This window comes from Vicugna pacos, chromosome 16 (assembly GCF_048564905.1).
Source record: "Vicugna pacos chromosome 16, VicPac4, whole genome shotgun sequence".
NCBI lineage: Eukaryota > Metazoa > Chordata > Mammalia > Artiodactyla > Camelidae > Vicugna > Vicugna pacos.
The window spans coordinates 15693417-15705663 of NC_133002.1; the positions used below are offsets into that span (position 1 = coordinate 15693417).

The 12247-nt window shown below is 49.2% G+C and overlaps 2 long non-coding RNA genes across 4 annotated transcripts; one reads left to right on the forward strand and one right to left on the reverse strand.

The window, feature by feature from the left end:
- Positions 1-984: 984 nt before the first annotated feature.
- On the reverse strand, positions 985-4625 carry LOC140686287 (uncharacterized). 3 transcript variants are annotated; one of them, XR_012060001.1, is made up of 4 exons: positions 4575-4625; positions 3619-3780; positions 2702-3002; positions 985-1651 (listed from the first exon to the last, which is right to left on the reverse strand). It is a non-coding gene; the product is annotated as an uncharacterized lncRNA (long non-coding RNA). The 3 variants fall into 3 exon arrangements; XR_012059999.1 differs by lacking the exon at positions 985-1651 and having other exon boundaries at positions 2455-3002; XR_012060000.1 differs by lacking the exon at positions 985-1651 and having other exon boundaries at positions 2455-3002; positions 4562-4578.
- Positions 4626-4722: 97 nt separating this feature from the next.
- Positions 4723-11638, forward strand: LOC140686288 (uncharacterized). Its single transcript, XR_012060002.1, has 3 exons — positions 4723-4868; positions 9046-9785; positions 11556-11638. It is a non-coding gene; the product is annotated as an uncharacterized lncRNA (long non-coding RNA).
- Positions 11639-12247: the final 609 nt, after the last annotated feature.

A 12247-nucleotide genomic window follows, 5' to 3' on the forward strand; every position in this document is an offset into this window, starting at 1 on the left:
CAGTAAACAGTAGCTGTCGCTACATGCTACTCCTGTTAGAATGGCAATCATCAAGAAGTCAGGAGCGAAACGCTGGTGAGGATGTGGAGGAAAGGAAACCCTCATACAGCGCAGGTGGGGATGTAAACTGGTGCAGCCCCTGGAAACCTGTGTGCAGGCTCTTCAAGAAATTAAAAACAGAACTCCCCCATAATCCAGCTACCCTCTTCTGGGTATAGAGCCAGAAGAATTGAAATCAGGATCTCCAAGAAATACCCGCTCTCCCATTTATAGCAGCAGTGTCCCCAATAGCCAGGGTTTGGACACAGCCTACGTGTCCGCTGATGAGTGAATGAATCAAGAAAATGTGAGATTTCTACATACATATGTAGCATTATTATATGTATTTATATAAACATATTATATGTAATATATAATATATTATTTATATACTATACATAATACAATGAATTATTATTTAGCCTTAAAAAGGAAGGAAATACTGTAATTGGTGACAACATGGATGGACCTTGAGGGCATCATGCCAAGTGAAACAAGCCAGACAGAAAGGCAACTACTACACGGTATCCCTTCTATGTGGAACCTAAAAAAAAAAATCAAGCTTCCAGAAACAGATAGTAGAAAAACTATCTAGGGAAACAGAAGCGGCTGGTGAAAGGGTGCAAATTTTCAGTTATAAGATGAATAAGGTGTGAGGATCTAATGTACCACTTGGTGACTACAGTTGACAGCACCGTATCGTGCAATTGAAATTTACTGAGAGAAGAGAACTTAAATGTTCTCATTCTTAAAAAGGGTAAATATATGAGCTGATAGACGTATTTAATTAACTTGATGGGGAATCCTTTCACAGTGTACGCACATCCCAAATCATCACACTGTGCACTTTAAATCTCTCACAATCGCATTTGTCAATGATACCTCAACAAAGCAGAAAGAAATACTGGGCTGCTAGCCATATGCTGATATAAGTAAATAAATAAATGGAGGAGAAGGGAACACTTTCTTACAGTAGGATGTTAACTAATACACGTAGAATCAACAGTGCAGGTAAAAAAAAATCACTCTCTGGCAGCCATCATGGTGGTAGGTGATTCAGACTCTTCAAATTTTGACAGCTGTCCCAGCCGAGTCTCTTTACCTTTTCCAAGTCTATTTAGGAACACACATCACATGTATTTGTTGTATCTCATTGTCTCCTTCAATCTGAAATCATTCCTTGGTCTTCCCCTGTCCATCACGTCTTTGTCTTAAAGAGCAAAGCCCTTCCTTCTTTGGAGAACCTCAGCCTCAGCTGGTTCAGCATTTCCTCGTAACCAGACTCTGGTCATGTACATTCTTGGCAGAAACACCCCAGAAGGGACCCTGGCTCCTGTCGGCCTTGCATCAGGAGGAGCACGTCCATTTACGCCGCGTTATGGACTGAATATCTGTGTTCCCCTGAAATTCATACAGTGACATTCTAAACTCCACCGTGATGGCATGAGGTGGAGCCTTTGGGAGGTAATTAAGATTCGACGAGGTCCTGAAGGCAGGTTCTTCATACGGGGATTAAAGCTGTCACAAGAAGAGACAGGAGAGCTCTCTCTCTCTCTTCCACGTGAGGACAGAAGAAGGCGAATCAGACACAAAATCATGTTTTAGATTTCTTCTGGGTTACGCCAAACAGCAAAAAAAAAAGGGGGGGGGGATCACAAAAACAGTTTTCAGGAAAAGCATGGTGATTCAATATTGGTAAATTCTGCCATTTTTTCTTTTATATATGAGGGCGATAGGAAGATTGCTGGAGAGCCAGAGATTTAAAAAATCTATTCCCAGGATATATTTCTTGGAAAATATTATTTGAAAATTCATCCCATGTGAAATGTGGAACGAAATTAAGTCCTCAAGACCAGGACATTTTATACAAAAGAAATAGTGGTGAACCTTAAAATGATTAAACACGGAATTAACTCAGAGATTTGCTGAAATAATCACTTTAAAGCCAACATTTATTTATTGCTTTCTCTGTGCCAGGCCCTGTGCAAAGTGTTTTACAGATACGTTTATTTATAAAACTTAACACAGATGTCAAAAATTACTCTTCTAATCAAAAAAGTTTAATATCAAAATAATAATGTAACAATGTCATCTGGGCCTAAGTATTCAGATTGTGTAACTAAAACCAGTGAGCGAGTAGAGACAGGAAAAAAAGTGCTCAGTTCTTGATCTTAATACGGGAAAGACGGGGGATTTAAAAGATACTTCATTTTTTTATTGATTGGTAATTAGCAGCTTACTAGATGACATACAAAGTTTAAAAACTAAAAGTAATAAAGAAAATGACAAATTGGAAGCAGTTTTTCTGACAAAAGTGGCAGAAAACAATTAATGATAGGTATGTTAAATATCTTTATAAATCAAAAAAGAAAAACAAACAAATGCATGGAAATAAAACAGAGCAAGTGACAGCTATCATGTTAAAAAATGCTCACTTCATAAGTAATTTTAAACAGTGCAAATTCCAACAGCAATGACATACCTACTACGCTAAACCCACCAGGTTGGCAAAAGCTCCAAAGAATGGTAATCCCTGGTGTTAGCTCGGATTGAGGGAGAGGGCCCTTTAATATACTGCCAGTAGGGGTGTAAATTGGTAAATTGGTACTCTTCTGGAGGGGAATTTGGCAGCAGACATCAAAAGCTTTCTAAGTGCAGATACCTTTGGACTCAGGAATTCCATCTCCAAAGGACGTACTCAGAGGTGGCCACAAAGATTTAACTCCAAAGATGGGAAAAGCTGTCCTCATGCGTGGGGCTTCTTTGAAATGGAGGATGCGAGACTCAAGCCGGAAGGAGGAAGCAGGCAATGGTGGATGATTCCCAAGGGGTCCGTCCTCTGCGGGCATGTTGCTCGGGACTGTAGTTCCCGAGAGCCCTCACCTCTGCTAAGCCTGGTCCCTGGGGTGCGGCAATGTCACTGGTGTATTTCCCGCTGTCATCCCTGAGGCTCTTCCAAAGCCCTGTTTAAACATTTCAGGTCACCTCCAAGCCACTCTAGGCAATTAAGGGAAGGGTAGGGTGCTATGAAGAACCAGGCTAGAAATATACTGGGGTGCCGTGAGGCTAGATAGACCATGACTAGACACAGCACGGCATCAGGGGGTGCAGGTGAGCATGCCCCTGTTCCCCGAGACTGCTCGTTCCTCCTGACCTGGCTGTTTCCAGACCTAAATCTTGGCTGGAGCTGCCCTGCTGCCTCTGCTGGGGCGAATCCCCTGTGCTCCCTGCGTGTCCATGTCTTTGGGTCCTGGTCGAAGGACCTGGAAAGGGCACAGGTGCCCAAGGGCCTGGAGAGTGACACCCACTTGTTGCCACAAACAGGGAACACCTAGATTGTTCCCGGTTTTCTCTCGGCTGTGGCTTACCGTGACTCTCGTCGTGGGAAGGGGGCTTAGATGCCTGGAAGGTCCCTCCTCCTCTCCCCCCGCCAAAAGCAAGCACATTTGTGCTGACACTACAGATGGAAACGTAACTTGGGATGGTACTTCTCTCAGTGCCCATCGGTGCCAGCATAATGCTCTCCCCGAGGGTTCTCCCTCCCCTCAGCCCTTTGAGGAAGAAGCCCTCCGTCCTCACCTGCTTCCCCAACAGCTCTTGGTAACTTGGAGAGGAAATTGGAAAAGAGACGAGAAGGATTTGATCCACTCAGAGCGCAAGGGGCCTAAGAAGAAAAGTCATAGGTGTTTCCCTCTGGGATGGGAGTTCCAGTCGGGGCTCTTTTTCCTGGGTCCTGATACCCTGCAAGGGGGAGGCAAAGCCACGTCACGTACCCACGGAGCTCTACAGTTGACCAATTGCTCTCACAGGAGCAACTGGACAAAAATCAAATGGCGGTTGCCTTGCCCTGGCTGTGGGGTTTACGGGAGCCACCCCGCAGTGGGTGGCGGGGGTATAATTACGCATTGAAAATGGAGCCAGTCGCTCAATACTTTGGGCCCTTGGTGTTGAACACCTACTACGTGCTGGCCGTGCTGCCCTGCAGCCCTGCAGGGTCGTAAGGCCGGTGGCTGATGAAGCTGGGGCTCCCACCTGGGACGCCGCTTCTCCACGTGCAGGTGACGCGGGCAGGGACATCTTTTAATAGGAAGCAAATGGCAAGGCTGGGCAGCCTTTTCGAGAAGCCGCCCCAGCGCCGCGGGGTGTGATGGGGCGGCCCTGGCGTCCGGCTGACGCGGTACTCAGGGCCGACCTCCTCGGCTCCGCAAACGCCCGCGCCCCGCGCGTCCGAGAAGCACGTCGCGGCCACCGGGCCGGGAGGAAGGCGGAGTGGACCTGCCCGGCTTCCCCGAGCGGAGCGGCGCGCGCCGGGCGCGAGGGGCCCCGCCCGGGGATGCTGTGCCGCCGTGCGCGCTGTCCTGCCGCCGACCTGCCCCCCCTTCTCCGTCTGCTAAACTCCCAGCCAGCCTTCAGAGCTCAGACTAAGTGCCCCCCCACCCCCGACCCCGCGCCCCATTCTCCCCGCGCGCCCCGGGTGGCACCCAGTGCCCCTCCACACACTTCGCATTTTGATTTTGCTTACTTGTCTCCCTTACCAGCCTCATCGCCTCCTCTTTGATTTCCTGGCCTCACAGCGCCTAGTGCCGTGCCAGGCACGCAGCAGACACGCCACAATTTTAAGGGCTTACGTGTGTCATAATGGACACCTGTCTGTGATGACCCCCCGTAGAAGACGAGAGCACGTCTCTCCAGGGGAAACTGCCGTGTACAGCCAGCTTCCTTCCCAGTTTTACTCTTAACATGCTACCCGATCAGGGATGACACGGGAGAGCTCCGAAGACCCATTTCCAGTGGCAGATTTCCGTCCAGGGCAAAGCCTGAGGACTAAGGTGCTCCCCCACGTCACCTGGCCCTGCAGTCCTAACCGTGACCACAGCCACAGCCACAGCCCATTCGAAAAGCCGCTGAGGAATGTAACTTCAGGTTTCCCTGAGGGATAGTCAGGGGGATGAAGAAGGCTTTGAAACCAAAGCAAAGCCCCCAGTGGGCAGAACCATCTTGGGCGGCGTCACCCCAGATGCTGACACAGGGGTATACGTGCACGTGGCTTATCTGAGCATCATGGAAGACAGGTTGGCAGGGGAGAGGGGAAGTCTGACAAACAGGACGAGGAAGCCATGGGGCTCTCAGGGAGACGGTGTGGCTTGTCCTGCAATAAAGGCAAGAAAGTGGGGTCCCCATTCTCACAGTTCCTCCATCCATTCACCAGTGGGTGGGCATCTGCTGATTTCTAGCTTTGGGCTACGATAGATGAAAATGCTTTGAACTTTCATTGGTTTGCGTGGACATGTGTTTTCACTTCTCCCGGGTAGACGCCTAGGAGAGGAATTGCTGCGTGGAATGGTGAGTGTATATTTAACTTTACAAGAAACTGACTGTTTTCCAAAAGCCGGCTCCCCCATTTTACATTCCAACCAGCCACGTCTGAGTGTCCAAATGTGACTAAGAAAGCAAGCCCAGGGTCTGCATTTTTATTTTCTTAACAGTGTCTTTTGAAGAACAAAAGATGTAAGGCATGAAGGCCAACATGTGAGTGCGTTTTCTTCTGTGACTGGTGCTTTTTGTCTTGCCAAGACTTTCTCCCTTGTTTTTCCTAAAGTTTTAGTTTGAGCTCTTACTTTTAGTTCTATGATCCAATTTGAGTTCATTGTTAAGTATGATTCAAGTAAGGGTTAATATTATCTATCTGTCTAGCCATCCATCTGTCAATCTACCTATGTATTTTTTGGCATATGGATGGCTAATTATTTCAGCACTGTTTATTGAAAAGACTGTTTTCTCCCAGTGAATTACCTTGATGATTTTACTTAAAATCAGTTGGTCACCTGTACTGGGTCTGTTTCTGGACTCACTCTGTTTCACTGGTCTGTAGCTCCACTCTCGCCCTGATACCTTGGTTCCTGTGGTTTTAGAATAAATATTAAAATCTAGTAATACATGTCCTCTAGTTGTGTTACTTCTCAAACCTCTTCAGGCTCCCCTAGGGCCTCTGCATTTGGATATAAAATTAAAGTCACCATGTCAGTTGCTATCAAAAACGCATGACTGTGTGGAGTCCTTATATCAGTTCTGGGATCTTTGCTATCTTAGTGATATTGAGCCTTCTAATCTGTGTCTTCTTTATTGTCCAACTTAATCCTCATGTCACGTTATGAGGAAGGAACCACCATCGGACCACTTTACAAGTGAGGAAACTGGGGACCAGAAGCACCTGTGCCAGCTCAGCCCAGGATGTCTGACTCCAAACTTTGGGCTCTTACTGGCTACTCTGGCTCTCACATCTCTCTCCCAGCTGGGTCCTACCAATGCTTCCTTGCCACCGTGCTTTCTCAGCAGGGGCCCCATGACCCCCTGGAGGAGGAGAATTGGATCTTGGGAAGCTTGGAAACAATCCTAGATGACACGGTGGGCGGTCTGTGGTTCTTCAGACCTCCATCCTCCTCGGTGAAGCCTGTTCCTTGTGGATTCGTTTCTTTTGGTGGGGGATTTATTTATTTATTTATTTATTTTTATTTATTTATTTATTGAGATGTAGTCAGTTTACAATGCGTCAGTTTCTGGTGTGCAGCATCCATACACATACGTATGTTCCTTTCCACATTCTTTTCCATTCTAGGCTATTACAAGGTACTGGATATAGTTCCCTGTGCTGTACAGTACGACTTTGTTTATCTGTTTCATATAGAGCAGAGTGTATCTGAAAAATCTTGAACTGGTGGGGAGAATTTAAACTAAATTTTTCTCCCTAAGGCATCAATAACAAAAAAAAGAAAGATTGAGAAATGCTGCTTTATGACAAAGACCCTCCGAGACACCGTCTCAGTGGCGCACAGCCCTGGGATAAATCTCCCTCATCAGTAGGAGATGCTCAGCTCACGCTCTTTGAGAGGTGGGTTCCTGCACACGAGGTTCTAACCTCTGCTTTGAAAATAATAGCTACAGAAATAGACAGCTGACCCAAGATAAAGGACCCCATGCTCTGAGCTCCACAGGGAAGCAGGGCCTTGGCAGAGACCAAAAGCATAGGCACCTTCGTGAGCCACGCTCTTGGGGAGGAGGCTCAGAGCCGGCCGATGCGATCACCACCTGGCTGTAACCGTGATGAGAAGTCTGTTCACGTTCTTCAGTTCCCTGGCGATCGACCTTCTTATGCCTAAATAGCAGGTCTTACTCTACTTGCTAATCTGTGGATTTCTAAAAGTAGGTAATTAGTCCAGACAGCTAGAGCTCAAAATGAAATGAGCTTAAGGTTTGCGGGACCTCCAGCAGTTGTCTGAGAGGTCTGCCGGGAGGACCCAGCCCTACTCCCCTTGCCCGGGGGACAGCGCATGTCCTCAGTCATGGGCACACTCACCCATTTATGCCCAGACTGAGGGCCATCGCCCTGGCAGCTGTCCAGTCCTGAGACTGGCAGGAAGGTGGCGGCTGAGCTCAGGGGTCCCCACCAATCCCTCCCTCCTAAGTGTCCGGATAAGTTCAGAGTCACAGAAGTCATAGCAGCATGCTAACGGAGGCTCAGCAAGGCTGACACATCTGCCCCGGGTGGCCCAGCTTGGGGGGACCCCAGTGTCCGACCTCCCCCCCAGGCAGCTTACCATCTGCCCACGCCATCTCCACAGGAAGCGTGCTCTCAGCAGCTCCTCTCTCGGGGCAACGAGTGTGAAGGAAAATAGTTATTTTCTCCTGTAAAGTTCATGGCTTCCCCCTCTGCGTTCCCCCTCCCCCCCACCCAGCTTCTGTCTGGTTTGAGTTTATTGTCAAAACACACCCAGTCAAATGACTTGTCTGCAGACGTTCTTTGCTGGCCTTGGTGTATCCACAGGAGAGCTGCTAATGACCGCCTTTCCTGTGCTTAGCTCATCCTCAGAAGGAACTGCTCATTATCCTTCTCTGACTGCAGCCTGGACCGTCTGGAAACAGTCAGCCAGGATTCCGGCCGCGGAACTCAAGTCCCAGCATCTCCCGCCGGGTCCAGTCTCCACCAGGAGCAGTCTCAGCTCCTAGGGGGCTGTGAGCCTGTGGTGCCTCGGGCCAGCCTCCTCAGAGCTTGTGGGGGGCGGTGAGGAGGCAGGAGCGGCACTTCTGTCCAGGGTTGATATCCTGGCACGCCCACCAGGGCCACTACACAATTTTCAGGGCCCCAAACAAAATGAAAATGTGGGGCCCTTTGTCCAAAAAACAGGGAAGAAAAGTGCTATTTCCCTTCTCCTGAAGTCTCTCTCTCTCTCGACTTGGCATGGTGTCATTTTGTATTTAATGATGTGCTGATTAAAGAAAATGAACATTTCACATCTTTAGCGTACATTTTATCATTCATCTTTGCACTGGGCCGTGCCGTTTTTCCACACAAATATAAGGGCGTTGGACTCTCACGCAGAGTCACCAGAATCGTACACTTTGTGTTTCAGAATTCTTCACTTTGTGAAGCTGTACATGCGTGTGTGTCCCGATCTTACCCGAACAGCGCAAATGCTCCCAGTAGCAGCTCCGCCATTTCTGCCTCACCTCCGGAGCCCCGCACACACCTGCCCTGACCTGCGGCTTTGCTGAAGGGTCAGGAAGGGCTGGAGGAAAGGAACTTTTTCTCTTCTTCCTGACTCATTGCTGAGTCAGCCTGCACGGCTGGCTGCTCCAGGGAAGTCAGGAACTGAATAAACTCAAGCCCCAGAAACAAAGCACTGAAAGACACAGTCTTAGCCAAAATTTTAGAAAGTATACAGAAATAGAACTAGAGAAAAAGAGAAGTTATCCTTAACCCTGTCAACTGGAGAGAACCACTGTCTTTCCAGCTTTTTTGTTTTGTTTTTGTTTGTTTACTGAAGGGCATAAACAAGTGATACTCAAAATACTGTCAGAACAGGGATCCAAACAGGGTTGATTGACCGTCACACCACTGAAAATCAGCCTTGTGTAGAAGCGCACTATTTTTTACCAAAACACACACACACACACACACACACACACACAACATGGCATGTACAGCTTGATAACCTTTCTTTTTTTCAGATAAATGTATGTTAACTTGAAGTTGGAACTCCGCTGGGCTCAGCCCTGAGTGCTGGGCTCTTGTCACTTTGCGCTCTCCCTCCGGCGCATCCAGCCCCACCCACTCCCACGGCTTCAGTCAGTACGTACAGGTTCACCGCCAGATTCTGCCTGCGGCTCAGGCTTCTTCCCTGAGGCTCTCCTCCTGCAGACGCGGCTGCTGATCTGACAGAAAATCGGGGCTGTCTCTCCGGGCACTCCAGCCTTACCGGGTCCAAAACTGAAGTGGTGATATTCTGAGTCGCAGCGATGCTGCCGGAGAAGGTGGAACCACTGTCTGTTCAGGACCTCAAGCCCAGTGGTGAATCCTCCCTCCGCCCCAGTGCTCAAGTGTGATCAGCTCAACTGCCCGTGTGGCCCTGAGTGCAACCATTTCTCTCGTCTCCGCTGCCCTCTCTCTAGACCAAGCCACCATCATTTGTCACCTGGACAATTTCGGCCCATTCTCACCTGGAGCCCCCTCCTGCTTCCATCACCACTGAAGTCTGAGCAAATTGCAGCACAGCATTTTGGAAAAAAAAAAAACAAACGAACAAACTGTATCTTGCCCTCAGTAATTCATTCTGGCTTCCTGGGCACTGACACGAGAAATACTGCATAGAGGCTGAGACTTACTGGCCCAGCAGAGGGCCAAGCTCTGAAAAGAAAAGGTCAAAGGCTTCACCTTTTCCTCTACAATTGGCTCATAGAACTATAAAACGGTATGATAATTTTTAAATTAAAATTTTGTTTGTAAGCAAGGGCTTTGGGCGGGGAGAAAAATGTTTTAAATCCTCAAAGGCTACGAGCCTGAAGGACTTCGAGCATAAAGCTAATTATTACAGACACCGGGACTGGGGAGAACACACCGTCACAAAGGAGCGAGCGAGTTGTTCTCGCAAGAGCACACGGGGGTCAGAGGGTCGAGGACGGGGTCTAGGACCCGGAGGGAAAGGATAGAAACGCCAGAGAATTTGGGAAGACCCCCAGTCTAGAGGATTCCTCACTTCCAAAGGTATATTCCAGAAAGATTTTAAGGTACATATGGAAGTTTTATATTCTGTACGGCCCCAGAGAGAAAACAAAGGAGAGAGATCTAATGATCGGCTCACAGGTGGTACAATTGCACACCTGGAAAATATCTCCCCCCAAAAAATGTAGGGACAAATTATTCACAAGATGGCTGGACAGAGTCCAGTCCCTGACGCTACGTGTTCTACCTGCTGTGGACCACCAGCCATGTGATGCAGTCTCCCTGCGAGTCTGCATGCGTTAGAATCATCTAGCAAGCTGACTAAAACACAATTCCTGGGAGCATCTGATGCAGACTTTCTGAGGCAGAGCCCAGGGGTCTGGATTCGGAACGGGGCAACCAGGCCGCTCCACAGTCAAGGATGGCTGACTGACAACGTCCCACTCCACTGCCCCCGGGAGGGGGGAGCCTTCAGATCGGATTTCTTACGTGTCCAGATGACGATTCCCAGGACTTATTCCACAAATTGTAAGAAGGCATTTTTCTCCCCCTTCCGTGGGAAGTCCAAAAACCACGAGGACGTGTGCCGGCCATGAGGGATCCGTGCTGCTCACAGCCGCCCCGTGGATGAGAAGCCCGTGTTGTCTGGCAGGTGCACCCAAGGGGCCTGCCTTCGCCTGGTGCTCAGATGTCCCTCTCAGGCCCTGAAGGGGGAGGGGCTGCACTCACTAAGCATGAGCCTCACACGCTGATCTGGGCCTCCGGCACTGCGGCCCTGTTACCACGTGTGTACCAGCTCAAGCAGGAGCCGAAAAATGCATGTGCTTCCCAGACAGTCATTATTCCGGGAAGCCAAGAGCAGCAGATACTTCACCACCAGCCCAGAGCCATTGTCTCAGGAGGATCTGGGTCCTTACTCTAAGCCAGGGCTCACCAGGCAAGAGTTCCCTGACTCACGTGATCATCTCCCCTCCGAGACCAACAGGCTCATTTTCTGACAACTGGCCCCCATCACAAGCATTGGAATAACTTCAAATCTCACATCAAAGGAGCCGAGAGCTTCCTCTCTCTCTGCCCAGAAGGACTTGCTCCTAGGGTAGAAATAGGTCTATCCACCCGCCAGCACGGAACACCTAGTCCCGGTCTAGTCAGAATATCCAGGAGTTGGTTATAAGGGTGTTCAGGCGACGCAGGCAGAGCAAGAGGGAATAGTCACAATGTCTTAACATCGCTGCACCTTACGAAGAGGTTTCCCCTTGATCTTAGGAAGCCTGCGACAGGAGAGTAAACAGGCATTAGGCTGTCAGTAGCTGGAATATAGCCCATGTTGTGTGTTCCAGGGACTTGCTAAATAACACAGCTATCTCCCTTTAATTCCCTTCTTTTTTTTTCCAAAATAAATACGAACTCTCTTAGTCTCTATCAATTCTAAAAATGCCCCAAATGCATGAACGGTACTATTTTCCATCCATTACTGGGTACAGTTGCCAAACGGAAGGGTTTTTTTTTCTCCCCAAAGCCATTTTGCTCCACCACCAGGATGGAAACAGGAAAGAAGAACACTGCAGGCAGCCGTCCTCAAATCCCTGGAGAGCATCTCCAGGCCAGTCTTTGCTGGGATCTGATGAGCTCTTTGCATGCAACGTCCAGCCGCTCTGAAAGCCCCGGGTTGAAATCGTTCCACCCAGTAGGCTGCTCTCACAACTGTTACAGCATCGGTGCTTGCAGTCCGTGCTCCCGGGGCTAACCTCATCCTGGACCAGAGACCACGTGTCCTTTTAGGAATCCCCCCCAGATTTTTTTTCAGAGCTCTGGTGAAGATTTTTTTTAAGTGACTTCTCACTGGCTTCCTTTTTCTCTAACTCTTCTTTATCCTCAAGGGGAAGAGGGGGGAAGGGAAGGAGCAAGTCGGAGGGACTCCAAGGGTGGTCTGTAGGTCCCTAAAGGCTACTTGCCGGCTTTAAAGCCCAGGACCGAGAGCGATGTCTTGTCCCAACGGGGCCACGTCTCCTTGCTCCATCGGCATCGCGCCCTTGCACTGACATCCCTTTCCTGGCACAGGCTGGACAGACACGGCTGCCACTGGCAGGGATTCAGAGAAGGAAGGCAGGCAACCCCACCTGCAGCTCCGACCGCACGGCGTCCTCGGATGCAGGATGATGTAACGCGACTGAAATTCCGCCCTGGGCGGCTGCCTCTGGGGTGATCTCT